The sequence below is a fragment of the Rhinopithecus bieti genome, unplaced genomic scaffold (genome assembly GCF_001698545.2).
Source record: "Rhinopithecus bieti isolate Rb0 unplaced genomic scaffold, ASM169854v2 scaffold_19459, whole genome shotgun sequence".
Taxonomy (NCBI): domain Eukaryota; kingdom Metazoa; phylum Chordata; class Mammalia; order Primates; family Cercopithecidae; genus Rhinopithecus; species Rhinopithecus bieti.
Genome location: NW_016809864.1, coordinates 3117555 through 3133880, shown reverse-complemented (window position 1 = coordinate 3133880; position 16326 = coordinate 3117555). Strand labels below are relative to the sequence as shown.

The 16326-nt window shown below is 44.0% G+C and overlaps 1 protein-coding gene across 3 annotated transcripts in view; it reads left to right on the top strand.

Moving 5' to 3' along the window:
* The window catches only part of CPPED1 (calcineurin like phosphoesterase domain containing 1), a 139282-nt gene that overhangs the window by 33866 nt on the left and 89090 nt on the right, over positions 1–16326 (top strand). The gene's annotated exons all lie outside the window — the stretch shown is intronic.

Sequence of the window (16326 nt, the reverse complement as noted above, 5' to 3'; positions counted from 1 at the left end):
CCTCCTCCCCTCCCCCTCCTTTCCTTCTCCCCTCCCTTTCCTTCTGCTCTCCCTTTCCTTTCCTTCTGCCTTCCCTTTCTTTTCCTTTCCTTGATATAGTCTCACTCTGTCACCCAGGCTGGAGTACAGTGGCATGATCTCGGCTCGCTACAACCTCTGCCTCCCAGGTTCAAGTGATTCTCCTGCCTCAGCCTCCCGAGTAGCTGGGACTACAGGTGTGTGTGCCACCACACCGGCTGATTTTTGTATTTTTAGTAGAGACAGAGTTTTGTCATGTTGGCCAGGCTGGTCTCGAACTCCTGACCTCAGGTGATCTGCCCATCTTGGCCTCCCAAAGTGCCGGGATTACATGTGTGAGCCACCACTCCCCGGCCAGCACGCTTTTCTTAAATACAAACGTGAGCATACTGTGCACATTGTCGTGTGATTTACTTTTTCTCCTTTCATCTGTCTAGAAAATCTTAATGTGCATACATACATGTGAGGCTTTTAATGACTGCATTGCATTCCGTGGATGGGCATTTCATAATTGGCTAATCTTGCAGCAACTCCAGATGGGAGTTAATCTGAACAGCGCTGCTGTGAGCATCCTCATACATACTGTTGTATAGTCAGGAAAGTATTTCTTTAGGCTTGAAGTGGGTTGCCTGGGTTTGGAATCTGCGTCAGTGCCATTTGCACTGAGAGTACACTGGCCAGTTCTCTTAGTAGCTCTCTGGGGAACATCTCTCGGGGACGGGGACTGACCAGCACTTTTCTTCCGTGCTATCTCTTGTTTGTAACCGACACCCTCCATCCCTGTCACGAAAGCAGTAAGTTCCTGCACCGCCTACCATGTCACAGATACTCAGAATCTTTCCATTGAACAGAAACCCTTTTGTTCATATGAAAGTAGGATCTGTTTGTTTTGTTTGGTTTTGTTTTTAAAGAGTCTCAGTTAAATCACGTTTATTTCCGCAGCTGTATCATTAGCCTTGAGTTGTTATGTTTAAGTGTCTACTCCAGGCTCCAAGAAATGCCAGGATTTAAAGACAATTTACCCTACAGTTTAACACAGAGAAACATCAAAGGGGAGCTCTATGCTTGCAAGAAAGTGATGCCATAGTTGAAATATCACCAGCCTCTGGAATGCGCCGGGACTGTCTGTGCTCAGATTTTCCGCAGGTCGTGTGTGGGCCGAATGCTGAGCAGTAACCCGGGAGCAATCAGCCAAGCCCCCTGGCTCCTGCACTCCTTCACATCCATTATGAGCCCGGTGAAAGCATCCAGGCAATCAGTGACAATGCCACCCTTCTGCTGTGGCTGATTAAAAGTGGTTGGAACTAATTTACCTTATGTGACTAATTAGGGAACTGGGAACATTACTTAAAAAGTTGTTTCTGATTAGGTGTGTGATCGCCCTTCCACCCCTGCCAGCATTTTCTATGTGGCGACCCAGCAGAGGAGCCACACTGGCTGCTGTCAGTCCTTTATTCCAAGTCTCGGCGTCTTAACCCATTTTGTGCCTCGGATTCCTTGATCAAGTTGCTGAAACCCCTGGATCCCATCTCAGAATAATATTTCTAAATACATAAAATAAAGTTCCTAGAATTTTTGAGGAAACCAATTCTATTGAAATATGAATAGAATATTCGTGAAATATGGTTATCAAAATATTTTTTAAATTATTGGATATAGTAATATTCATGTGTTGGTCAGTTATATAACACAATCTAATGGAGCTAATAACTGTCATAGTTTCAAAATGGCAGTGAGTTTAAGGCCAGGCACAGTGGCTCATACCTGTAATCCCAGCACTTTGGGAGGCTGAGGCAGGTGGATCACTTGAGGTCAGGAGTTCAAGACCAACCTGACCAACATGGTGAAACCCTGTGTCTACTAAAAATACAAAATTAGGTGTGGGGGCATGTGCCTGTAATCCCAGCTACTTGGGAGTCTGAGGCAGGAGAATCGCTTGAACCTGGGAGGCAGAGGTTGCAGTGAGTCGAGATCGCGCCACCGCACTCCAGCCTGGGCCAGAAGAGTGAAACTCTGTCTTGAAAAAAAAAAAAAGAAAGAAAAAATGGCAGTGAGTTTAAACCACACCCTGAATTAATCTTCAACAAGTGTGATGTGATGGGGAAAAAAATCCATGTGATTTCTGTTGGTGCAAAATTCGAGGGGGATGTTAATACCTCTGTAATTTCTACTAACTTCATAATAGAAGGAAATGGTAAATATCAGAAGTTCATGAAAAAACTAGTTTCTTCCCATCCAGGTTCACAGGATGAACCCCAGATCACCATGACCCCAGATTAAAAGCCCACACCTGTGTGCACATATGCACATACTCTTGTTCTTTGACTTGTTGGAGCTACCTTTTCATAGTCAACAGATGGCTATTTTAATTGACCAAAGTATTTAATTGACCAAAGTATTTAATTGACCACAGTGAAACTCTACCTTTAATTAAAGGCCAAAAGCCTTAACTGTAGCTAGAAAAATGTGAATATTTGATTATTTGATTATTCAATGAAAAGAAGTAGCAGAAGCTCAATAATAGGGACTAGTTAACAGTTGCCTTTTGGTTAGGTTAAAATAAAAGCATAATCTTGCTATCTGGGTTCCAGTGTTTAGATCAAAAACTGAAAACTGAGAGAGCCTTGCCTTATTTGTTTATTTGTTCAGTGATGCATTTGAGAAGGCTTAAAATGAACAAAAACACACAGAGAAGAAATATATCAGGACCGACATATTTCGATATAAAATAGTATCGATATAAAATAAAAGTTCATATAGGAAGACAAAACCAGAGGCCAAAACAGATAGTAAGATCTTAAGAGTCCTTATGGTTGATAGAATCCAGTTGAAGGTTCAGCCAGAGAAAGTTTGTCAAATAAACAAAATCTTATCCATATCTAAGAGGAATACAGCTTTTCCTGGAAAATCTCATCTTTAAAGAAAATTTTTATGAAACTTGCCTTCTGGGGCACTAAGTAGTACAGTGTCCAATAGGGCAGTTTTTTGTTTTTTTTTTTTTCTAATGAGTCCCAGGCTGGAGTGCAGTGGCGTGATCTGTGCTCATTGCAGCCTTCCTCCTGGGTTCAAGCGATTCTCTCACCTCAGCCTCCCGAGTAACTGGGACTACAGGTGCCCACCCCCACAATCAGCTAATTTTTGTATTTTTAGTAGAGATGGAATTTTACCATGCTGGCCAGGCTGGTCTCAAACTCCTGACCTCACATGATCCACCTGCCTTGGCCTTCCAACTGCTGGGATTACAGGCATGAGCCACTGCACCTGAGTAGGGCAATTTCTAGGTGTAGGTTTCTTCACCTGGATGTGAACTCCATGGATGGGCTTCATCCAGCCACTGGGCCCTGTCAGCTCTGCAAAGTCCAATGTATTTGCATAGATGCTTGAGGTCGTGAGGATGCTCTGGGGACTGCAGTGGGGAGAAGGTCCATAGCTCTCATCAGAACATTCGAGGACCTGGTGATGATTCAGTTTACGTGTCTGCCTGGCTGGGCTAAGAGGTGCCCAGCTAGCTGGGAAGACATGATTTCTGGGTGTGTCCGTGAGGGTGTTTCTGAAAGAGATTAGTATTTAAATCAGTAGACTGAGTAAAGAAGATCTGCCTTCAGTATTGTGGGCAGGCATCATCCAATGCATTGAGGGTTTGAATAGAACAAAAAGATGGAGAAAGGATGAATTTGCTTCCTGTTTGGGCTGAGACGTCTACCTTCTCCTGCCTTTGGACATCGGCACTCCTGGTTCTCAGACCTCTAGATTCAGACCAGTACTAACACCATCAGTTTCTCTGATTCTCAGGCCTTTGGATTTAGATTGAATGAAACCCCCGGCTTACACATCGCAGATGGTGTGACTTCTTGGCCCCTGTGACCATGTGAACCCATTCCCATGCTAAGCCTTTTCTTACATATCTGTGTATGTCCTATTGGTTCCCTGGAGCACATGACGGATACAGGCTCCGTGACTCAAAAGAAAAATGAAGACCTCTGAACAATCATGGAGCCAAAATGATTTGGGATCTGAATGCTCTTGTATTCTGCTCCCACCTGTGGTTGCTGTCCCTTGTAGCAGACCATGATTGTAGAGGCTGTTAGGCAAATCGGCTCTGGCAGTCTGATTGGAGACACCAGACCAGCCCTCTGAGCAGAAGAGTGCTAGAGCCTGCTTCCACCCTTTGTGCTTCCTTGGGGTTTTCTGTTTTTGCTTTTCTTTTTATTTGAGACGGAGTCTTGCTCTGCGTCCAGGCTGGAGTGCAGTGGCATGATCTCTGCTCACTGCAACGTCTGCCTCCCTGGTTCAAGCAATTTTCCTACCTCAGCCTCCCAAGTAGCTGGGATTACAGGTGCCCGCCACCAGGCCTGATATGGTTTGGCTCTGTGTCCGCACCCAAATCTCAACTTGAATTGTACTTCCTTAATTCCCATGTGTTGTAGGAGGGACCCAGTGGGAGATCATTGAATTATGGGAGTGGTTTCCCCCATACCGTTCTCGTGGTAGTTGAGTAAGTCTCACGAGATCTGATGGTTTTATCAGGGGTTTCTGCTTTTGCATCTTCCTCGTTTTTCTCTTGACGCCACCATGTAAGAAGTGCCTTCTGCCTCCTGCCATGATTCTGAGGCCTCCCAGCCATGTGGAGCTGTAAGTCCAATTAAACCCCTTTTCCTTCCCAGTCTCAGGTATGTCATTATCAGCAGCACAAAAATGGACTAATACAATGCCCAGCTATTTTTTTTTTTTTTTTTTTGTATTTTTTTGTAGAGTTGGGGTTTCACCATGTTAGCCAGGCTGATCTCGAATTCCTGACCTAAGGTGATCCACCTGCCTCTGCCTCCCCTTGGGGTTTTCTGGAACTAATGAACGTCTTCTGCGGAAGTTTGCACAATCCCCTGGCAAATCAACGTGCCATAGACAAAGCAAGTGTCTTTCTAGCTTGTGCTTAGCGGACTGGAATATTTACATCTTCTCTTTCATTGTTGTTTTTGCTCTAAACACTCATTTCCTGGAGTTAGAACATTTTGCCTCCTTGATGGGCCTATTTTCTGCAACTAAATGAAGCACTAAAAAGGAGCATGATCCCAAAGGGGTTCAATTATCAGGTAATTGGTCAAGTGATCAGAATGTGGAATGAAAAAAAATAATGAGAGGTTGGAAAATGGAGCATGTGAACGCCAGAACGGGTGAGGACATATATTTCGCAAACCCAGAATTTAGAAAGTCACCTGCATGTTTCATATTCTGTATGGTTTTTCCCCAGTTCCTAAGTAGTTTATTGGAAAGCCATGGTGGAGTCTATTCAATATGTATTATTTGGTTTCTAGGAAATATTTACTATTCCCTTCTTTCTTTATATATTATTTGAGTGAAATACCACTGTCATCATCCATAAATATTCTTGTGAAGAAATTTTGTATTGATCTGCAAGGTAGCAATGGAAGAAATTTCACTTGGATAATATACCTTTTTTAATGGTTTTTTTTTTTTCAAAAGCACATTAAAGCATATTTTATATCATACTAAATTCACCTATTGTGTCAGATAGTTAAATCTCTTTTATTAATTGTATCCTAAGCAGGCTAACAGTACAGATTCAATAGAGTTGCTATAAATATCTAGCAGCCAACATAATCAGCTGTAGCTGTTAGATGCAAAATTAAATGAATCTTGTCTAATAACATATATAATTTAAAAACTGGTAGAACCTGATGAAGCTTGATATGTTAGCAGTGTGGGGCTGGATCACTACCTGAGTAACGTTTATGCCTGCAAAGTTTTAGATCAATGAATTTACATACCTCCGTTAATTAGAGAGAGATAATGAACAGCATTAGAGATGGAAGGGATTATGGCTCCATAAATTCTCTGGGACTAGATGAAAGTAAATGTGTTTAATCAAAGGAATGAATCATTTACTTGAGTTCCACTCCAGACTTCTTAAGTCACAGTGTTCCCAGTGCTAGCGGGGACATAGTTCGTCTGACAGACGTGGTTTACAGCGTGACACTCTTCTGTTCCACCAGTCACTGCTCATGACCTTGAGGCTGGCAGTTGAGGTCAAGTTGTTTGACTTTAATTCATTTACTCATTTGTTTCTCTGATGGGAACCGAGGGGATCTGCCTTATGTGTCTGCCCCTGCTTAGCAAGAAACAAATACGGTGTCTGTCCTCAGGAAACTTACAGGCTAGTCAGGCAGAATCATGAGGCATCAAGAGGTACAAATAAAACAAAATGGTGGCTCTGAGCCTGTGATACCCAATAAGGTGGGAGGTGGGTGAGTTAGAGAAGGCTTCATTGAAACTGGAGCAGGACCGGGTGGCCCCGACCAGGATCATGGTTTATTAAAAAATCAAATCAGGCCAGGTGCAGTGACTCACACCTGTAATCTCAGCACTTTGGGAGGCTGAGGCAGAAGGATCACTTGAGGTCAGAAGTTTGAGACCACCCTGGGCAACATGGCAAAACCCCAACTCTACAAAAAAATTTAAAAATTTGGCCAGGTGTGGTAGCTCACGCCTGTAATCTCAGGACTTTGGGAGGCCAAGGTGGGTAGATCATTTGAGCTCAGGAATTTGAGACCAGCCTGGCTAGCATGGTGAAATCCCTCTCTACAAAAAATACAAGAATTAGTTGGGCGTGGTGGCATGCGCATGCAATCGCAGCTATTTGGGAGGCTGAGGCACGAGAATCGCTTGAACCTGGGAAGTGGAGATTGTGGTAAGCTGGGACTGCACTACTGCACTCCGGCCTGGGTGACAGAGCAAGACCCTATCTCAAAAAATAAAATTAAATTAAAATAAATAAAATTAAAAAATAAAATAAAATAGTACCAAAGGTATCCAGAAAAAACCTTAATGTCTCTGCCACCATTGACCTACTTCTCAGAGAAAGCTACAGTTAATGCTTTTCATGAAAATTAGGGAAACTTGTCAAGTGTGGATACACTTGCATGTGTAGCTTTTGTAAAAAAAAAAAAAAAAAAAAAAGAAAATGCAAATGGGAGCAAAAAAGACACAATGTTTAAATACCTTGTTATTGTCTTGGTCTTTCCATAGCAGGATATGCAGATGTGTTTCACTTTTTTCAGTGGACAAAATACCAGCTTGCATTAGGTTGGTGCTCAAGTAATGGCAATTTTGCCATTACTTTCAATGGCAGAAACTGCAGTTACCTTGATACCAATTTAATATTTGAGGTTCACACTGTGTCCAAAGTCCTGCCAGAGCCAGCACCGCAGGGCCCCTCCTGGAGTCCGTACGTTTGTGTACATGGGCAGCAGTTGAGAACTGGCCTGTGATGTCGGATGGCTTAAATTCAGATCCTGGCTCCCTTGTTTCCTGGCCAAATAGCTTTGGGCAAGTTATCTAATCTCTCTGTAGCTGAATTTCCTTATCTGTAAAATGCAGATAATAATGGTACTCGCTTCATAGGTTTCTCATAAGACTTAAATGAAATAATCTATAAAAGTGCTTAGAATATTGGCTGGTGTTTAATACAGCCCAGTAACTACGATTACTTCTGTTCTATTTTTAATAATGACTCTATTGAGATTGAATTCCATGCCATGCCACTCATCCATTTCCATTCATTGGTCTTTTGTGTATTTGCTGAGTTGTGTAATGATCACGAAAATCAGTATTAAAACATTTTTATCAAGGCGAGCCATGGTGGGCTCATGCCTGTAATCCCAGCACTTTGGGAGGCCAAGGCAGGCCTTGGGAGAATAGCCTGAACGCCAGGAGTTTGAGACTAGCCTGGGCAACATAGGGGACATCTTTTTTTTTTTTTTTTTTTTTTTTTTGGAGATGGAGTCTCGCCCTTGTTTCCCAGGCTGGAGTGCAATGGCGCCATCTCGGCTCACGGCAACCTCCGCCTCCCAGGTTCAAGCAATTCTCCTGCCTCAGCCTCCCAAGTAGCTGAAATTACAGGCATCTACCACCACACCCGGCTAATTTTTGTATTTTTAGAGTAGAGATGGGGTTTTACCATGTTGGCCAGGCTGGTCTTGAACTCCCAACCTCAAGTGATCCACCCACCTTGGCCTCCCAAGGTGCTGGGATTACAAGTGTGAGCCACTGTACCTGGTGCAAGACTTCATTTCTACAAAAAAATTTTTTTTTAATTAGCCGGGTGTGGTGGTGTGTACCTGTAGTCGCAGCCACTGGGGAGGATTGCCTGAGCCCAGGAGGCAGAGGTTGCAGTTAGCTGATACTGTGCCACTACACCCCAGCCTGGAGGACAGAGTGGAACCCTGTCTCAAAACAAAACAGAACATTTTTATCAACCCAAAAAGAAACTCCGTCCTTGTTAGCGGTCATTCCCTATTTCCCTTCACCTCCCACTCCAGTCCTAGGCAGCCACTAATCCACTGTCTGTGTGTAGATTTGCCTATTCTGGATATTTCATATAAATGGAATATACAGTATGTGGCCCCTTGGGATTGACTTCTTTCACCTCCTGTGGTGTTTTCGGGGTTCATCCATGTTGCAGCTGTTGTTGAATAATATTCTACCATATGGATGTACCACATTTTATTTCTACTGCTACTACTTTTTATTATACTATGAGATACATTCTTAGAAGTAGATTGTTGATTAATTTGAATCACTTTATTCATTTTGATAACATTAAGGAAAGTGGAAATTAGATTCTTGCCCCGACATACGGAATAACTAGTACAGTATCATATTTTTACCTCCATTACTAAATAATATCCCTAGTGGTCCAAGAAATCGAATTCACCATCTCCTTGGTGTTACCCTCTTCCCCCGACAAAGAAGTAAAATTAATGAGAGAGTATTTTTAATGTGGAAATTTAAGTCCCAGGGAACTAAGCAGAAGAGAGAGGCCCAGTTCCCTGCCCTTGGGCAGACCCCAGGCTGTCCTCTCAATTAGCCGAGGATCTGTTTATTTTAAGACTGTAACTCTTCTTTCCTATTGTTCCCATTTTAAAAAAAAATAAATTTACCTTTCCTATTGTGCTGACGTTGTTCACTTTTTTTTTCTTTTTTTCTTTTTTTGAGACAGAGTCTCGCTCTGTCACCCAGGCTGGAGTACAGTGGTGCGATCTCAGCTCACTGCAACCTCCACCTCCTGTGTTCAAGTCATGCCTCAGCCTCCCGAGTAGCTGGAATTACAGGCACGCACCACCACGCCCAGCTAATTTTTGTATTTTTAGTAGAGGTGAGGTTTTGCCATGTTGGCCAAGCTGGTCTCGAACTTCTGATCTCAAGTGATCTGCCCACCTCGGCCTCCCAAAGTGCTGGGATTATACCATGAGCCACTGTGCCCGGCCCACATTTTTAATCACTGATATTTTATCTGAAGATTGTAATAGCCCAAACTTTTGGAAAATAGGAAGTAATTTTAGTAAGTGTAGTTCCATTGCTGGTATCCATAGCTTTCATTTATTTCTGGTTAACTAGTCACTTCACAGGACACCGTTTTCCCTGATTGATTCATTATCATTGGGTAAACCTAAGCGGCCACTAGAAATTGGGAAGAACTTGTTACTAATGTAAATACTACGTCATAGTATAGAGCTGCAAATATTGCTGTTTTATTATGAAATAGTTGTCCCTTTATCCCTTTTTGCAGATGACCAAACTGTTGGGTCAAACAACTTGCCCAGCACTGCCCAACTGATGGGTAGTGACCCTGTGGTTCCAGCCCATCTCAGAAACTCAGAACTTGGCCCTTTTCTTTTTTTTCTTTCTTTTTTTTTTTTTTTTTTTATTTTGAGACAGAGTCTGGCTCTGTCTCCCAGGCTGGAGTGCAGTGACATGATCTCAGCTCATTGCAACTTCTGCCTCCTGGGTTCAAGCACTTCTCCTGCCTCAGCCTCCCAAATAACTGGGATTACAGGTGCCTGCCACCACGCAGCTTGGCCTCTTTTCTACCCGTTTGCTGACTTAAAGCCATCTGAGGGGGAACTCTTATCTGCTGCCTTCTGATGGGCTAAGGCTGCATGCAAACTGGGGAAACAGGTACTGAAGGAGAAGACAGGTGTTTTTCACTCAAATTTGATGCCAGCCAGCCTAAGACGCCCTTTGGATCTGTACCTACATCATACAAAATGACCAGTCTGTATGTCTCCACCAGGGCAAAGCCACCTGTCTGCAAATGGAAGCAAGAGATGCCTAGTTACAGTCGAGGCCATCCTGCCAGCCCTGGGCCACATCAGCATTATCAGGTTTGGGTTAATAGGATGATCCTGGCCTGGGAATTGGTTCTCTTTGTTTAATAGACTAGGGCAGCAGTACTCAAAGATGTCACATTTTAAAACTTTGCTTATCAGTAAATTAAAAACTGTCCCCAGAGTCCCTTATCTAGGGATCTCTAAACACTTGGCATATGATGCAGGAGATTCTAAGTACTTCCGAACAGGAGACAGTTTTGTCGTTTTCAGTGCTTAGGCTTGCTGACAATGTACCCCAGCAACAGCAGGCCCCCAGTATCATATGACCATATCAGTACAGCAAGGCCCCCGGCAGTAGCGTATGACCATAGTACAGCAGTCCCCAGATTCCAGTAGAGATCACCATGTCCATCTTGTCCAGAATCTCAGCATCACCATCTTAAACTCTTTGTTCTTTCTGAGACACGTAAAATTGTTTCTACATGTGAAGGGCAAATTTAGCAACCAGTTATCATCATCCTTTGGCATCCATGGGGGATTGGTTCCAGCAGCCTCCCAAGGGTACCAAGATCCACCAGGCCTCAGGTCCCTGATATAAAATAGCATGGTATTTGCATATAACCTATGCACACCCTCCTGTATACTCTAAATCATCTCTAGATTACTTATACCCAATACAGTGCTACACATCACTTTATTCTCATGGATTCAGCATCATACTCAGCACACAGCAAGTTCAAGTTTTGCTTTTTGAAACGTCACGGAATTTTTTTCTGAATATTTTCAATCAACAGTTGAATCCACAGATGTGGAACCCACAGCTGCCGTTGGAAGGGTGACTTCATTTAGAAAAGACGGAACAAGGAGCTTTCAGTGGGTGGCCATTTGTCCTTTCTGGCCTCCCAGTACTTGGGTATTCCCTTCTGACTTCTGGAGAGTTTCCCCTGGTGTTAGTCTGTTTTCACACTGATATAAAGATACTACCTGAGATGGGTTTAATTGACTCACAGTTCCACATGGCTGGGGAGCCTCAGGAAACTTACAGTCATGACAGAAGGCAAAGGAGAAGCAAGCACCTTTTTCACAAGGCATCAGGAGAGATAGAGCACAAAGGGCAACTGCCCAACACTTTTAAACCATCAGGCCTTGTGAGAACTCACACACTGTCATGAGAACAGCATGGGATAACCACACCACCCCCTGACCCCATGATCCAATCACTTCCCACCACTTCCCTCCCTTGACACACAGGGATTCCAATTTGAGATGAGCTTTAGGTGAGAACACAGAGACAAACCGTATCACCCCCTGAATATATTCACCGGCTTTGCGGTATAAACCATCTGCATGATGGAAGCTAGATGGCCTGATGGCCTCTTTCTTTCTTTGCAGTTAGGACTCAGGCATGTATCCCAGGCCCGAGTACTCAGACTCACCTGTACCAGACTTTGAGCCTTTAGTGAGTGACACAAAGGAGAAGGCAGGATCCATGCTGGTGAGGAAAGTGGCAGCAGAGGTGGGGATCCCAGCATTATTATTGTCCAGCACGTGCCATCAAGCGGGGCTCTGTGCCTGGGCTTGGGTTTCTCCCTGGGAGCAGTTTTGCATGTGATTTCGGGATTGCTTCTGCTTTAAGTCTGGTTCTCTAGCTTTTTTTTTTTTTTTTTTTTTTTTTTGTCTTTTTTTTTTAAGAGACAGGGTCTTCCTCTGTTGCCCAGGCTGGAGTGCAGTGGTGCAATCATACCTCACTGCAGCCTCTACTTCTTGGGCTCAAGTGATCCTCCCACCCTAGCCTCCTGAGTAGCTGGGCCTGCAGACACATGCCACTATGTCCAGCTAATTTTTAAATTTTTTGTAGAGATGGGGTCTTGCTCTGTTGCCCAGACTGGTCTCAAACTCCTGGGCTCAAGCGATCCTCCTGCCTCTGCCTCCCAGAGTGCTAGAATTACAGACATGAACCACCGCACCCAGCCTCTATTTTTGTTGTTGCTGTTGTCATTGCTATCATCATCATCATCATCATCATCATCGTGCCTTCTTATTAGATTCAGCTGCAGTTCCTACCTTCTTCCTGAACACTTCTCCGGAAGTACCAGTTTTTGGCGATTCCTTCTACTTGTAAACTGTATAATCAGTCCACTTCATTAACACAGTGCCTTGGCTGGGCTTTCATCTCTTGCCACTGATCTCAGGCATATGGTCTAATGGTGAAGAATCTGGGTTTTAGAGTCAGAAAGTTAAGACATCATGGAAAATAGTGCCTTGGTCAGTGGGCTGGTAGGAGGCTGAACTGAAGTCATGAATGGGAACAATGCCAGGCATGTAACAGGCACTCAGTAATTGTCATTGCTGTGAGTAATGGCGTTTCTTGTATTTGCTTCCAGCTTGTAGGCTTCTTGGATAGGTTCTCTGCCATTTATCTAATTGTATCCCAAGTACCTGCCTCACTGTCTGATGACACATCATAGGCACTCAATACATACAGGCTTTTTGGAGATTGGGTTTAAAACTCAGTGTCATTTAGGAGCTATTTGACCACAGGCATGCTCCTGGACCCCAGTGAGCCTCTGCTTCCTTATCTGTACAGCAGGGGCGATGATATCTGTATTCCTGGGTTGCTTGGAGGATTAAACAAGATTATAAATTGCAGGGCCTGTGAGGCACACTGGGGGTGACAGTAATGGAGTGATGTCATGGCTGTTTTCCTTTATCCTCATTTGACATGGTATTCAACTGCGTGGCACTGTGTCCCTTTTCCTGCAGGAAGCAAAAGTATGGGGGATAGAAAGGGGCTTTGTTTTCTCTTTGACTCTCCAGCTCGTATTCAGAATATTCCAGAAGCTTGCCTGGAGAGGCAAGGACAGCCAGAATGCTCTATGACAAAACGTGGATACTTAATTGCATGATTTGCCTCAATAACGTGTTCTTCTTCTGCCTTTTGTTGCCATATCTTTTGCTCTGTTTTAGAGCAGCTGTAGCTATCTCTCAAATTTATTTGGAAACATGGTCTTTCCAACCAAATGCTCTGACACCCCACCGTCTCCTGTAAATAATTACACAGTGTTTTAATCTGGCAACATGTGACAGCGTGCTAGAAGGACTTGTCATCCTTTTTTAAAAGGTTGCCATTAGGACTGGTCTAGCAGAGCATCTGAAAGGCATGAAGTCCGTTGTGGATGCAAAGTGTTACTCACACTTTCGCTACTAAGGCCCCCAGTATGCCTGCTAGGAAGAATTTGTGCAGGCACGGGCCCATCACTCAGCAGTCTTCCCTTTGCAATTTCCCCAGTGTGAATACAAGAGGTACAGACAGGATCCATGTGGAATATCCATGTCCGGGATCTGAGGCTCTATCTGTAAAATACGAAACATTCAAAGGGAACCCAGTAGAGAGATTCAATTTTGTGGGTTTTGTTTTCCCCACGTAAGTAAGATCCCCCTGTGCCGCTCTGGTAGGCAAACCCTGTAGGCCAACTGCATTATATTGGGCCCTTCAAATTTGTTGTAATGCTTGCAGTTATGCTTTGGAATACTCTTCCAAATTAGGGTGACCCACCAGCCTGGTTTGCGCAGGACTGTTCTGGTTTTAGCCCTGAAAATCCTACATCCTGGGAAACTGCTCAGTCCTGGGCTAACTTAGTTGGTCACCCTCGAGGTGCTATAATAGGGTCCTACCTTACTTACCCTGATTCTAGTTTGTGAAGATAAACATTTTTTCAGGGAGTTGAATCTAAAAATTTTAGAAGTAAGATGCGGAAAATTGTTGACATCATTTAACATGAATATTTAACACTCTCTAGGGGAAAAAGAAAACGCTTTTGGGAGAGCACTGTAGGTGTCTATAACTTTGATCTCAGGGGTTACGTTGGTATCCTAAACTTCCATAGGGGCCCTTAATTGCTTAGTTTTGTCTGATTTATTATTTTGCTGGCTGCCTTTCCCGGCATGTGTCAAGGGAATCACTCACTGTTTTTTTTTTATTTTTTTAATTTTTGAGACAGAGTCTTGCTCTGTTGCCCAGGCTGGGGTGCAGTGTTACGATCTCGGCTCACTGCAACCTCTGCCTCCTAGGTTCAAGTGATTCTCGTGCCTTAGCCTCCCAAGTAGCTGGGATTACAGGTGTACTCCACCACGCCTGTGCCATCACACCCAGCTAATTTTTTTGTATTTTTAGTAGAGACGGGGTTTTGCCATGTTGGCCAGGCTGGTCTCGAACTCCTGACCTCAAGTGATCCTCCCGCCTCAGCCTCCCAGTGATGTGAGCCACCGCACCTGGCTCACTGTTCTTAAATGCATCTCTGCTGCCACAGCCCCAGAGTAGTTTGCGTGGAACTACCCACGTGAGATGCGGCATTGTTACAGATCACTCCCATAATTTGCAGCATTTTGCCCTTGTGAATTTCAGTTTGAGACTCTTATTTGAGACCATAACTGACTACATCCACAGCTTCTCAGTATGGACAGCGTGTCCTTCCCAAATCGCCAGTCCTGTGGACGTATCATTATATGCATTTCAGCTGGTCCAGAGCTGAACCAACTTCCAATTCTTTGAGGCGTCTTGCAGAGCACCCCCACCATGCACCTGCCATGCAGATTTCATATGTGCCACATAACCTGGATTTTACATCATGCTGTCCCAAACATACCTTCTAAATCTGCTGAATGTGTCTAGCTGTTTTCATATAATGAAGCAAATGAGTGAATTAATTTTATTGTACGGGTGTTAGCCTTCTGGAAAATATTTATGTCTATTGCAAAAATGCCCTAACATCCTAACAAGTAGACACATAAAGGTATATATTGAGGCAGGGTGTGGTAGTTCATGCCTGTAATCCTAGCATGTTGAGAGGCTGAGGTGGGAGGATTGCTTGAGGCCAGGAGTTCATCCACCAGCCTGAGCCACATAGTGAGACCCCATCTCTACAGAAAATAGAAAAATTAGCCAGGCATGGTGGCATGCACCTGTAGTCCCAGCTACTCAGGAGGCTGAGGTAGGAGGATTGCTTGAGCCTGGGAGGTCGAGGCTGCAGTGAGCTGTGATTGTGCCAGTGAACTGCCACCTGGGCAACAGAGTGAGACCTTGTCTCAAAAAAAAAAAGGATGCATACTCAATGCTTGTAAGAAGGTTACCCTGAGAGAATGTCTGTGATTAATACATGAGCATCACTGGTATAGTTGTCATAAAAATGATGCAATTCCAATGCCAGAAGGAACCCATTAGAGACCACTTGGCCCCGTATTTGCCGCTTTATGTCCAGGAGGAAACTGTTCACCTTAGTCTTGAATAAGTCACATTTTCCTGCAGCTTCCTGGGAGCAGATGTTTTACAGTGAATCAGACTTACCTTTTTCTGCTACACATTTTTTTCTTTTTTTGGAGACAGGATCTCTCTGTTGCCCAGGCTGGAGTGCAGTGCTGTAGTCACGGCTCACTGCAGCTTCTAACTCCTGGGCTCAAGCCATCCTCCCACCTCAGCCTCCTGAATAGCTGGGACTACAAGCACGCACCACCATGTCGGCCTAATTAAAAGATTTTTTTTTTTTTCATAGAGACAGAGGTCTCACTATGTTGCCCAGGCTGGTCTCAAACTCCCGGCTTCAAGTGATCTTCCCGTCTTGACCTCCCTAAGTGCTGGGGTTACAGACGTGAGCCACGGTACCTGCCTATGCTACACTTTAACATTTTTTTCACTTGGGTCCATTGTGGGGCCAAAGAAAAGCTGGTATTCTCCCTTTTGGCCGCTGCCTGTCAGCTGTGGAGAAGGTTCTGCGAAATTGGATTTTTAAAAATAGAATATGCAGGAGGACCTTAGAGGGACCCTGCAGTGGATGCTTTTGTAAGATGAAGAATCTGCTTATAATGTGCATATGTCCCTTTAATTTGTTTAATCAGATTTGTAGACCTCAGGTTTAGAAACTGGGCCCCCCTTCCCTCAGTGTATTAAATGTGGCTGCTTTTAGCATGGGTGGCCCGTCTCATCATGGGGAAAGAGAGGCCCCCCTGTGTGTGTTCACCACAAAAGATCCACGGCTAACAAGCAGCTGCTGACGAAATAAAGTTGCCTTGAACCAAGAGGGCTTCATCTGGTGTTTGGTTTGGCTTGAAAATACTCTGTCGAAATGATCTAGAGATGGAGCCGGTTTTAAAATCAATATTATTTCATCTGTCATCAAACAGAGCC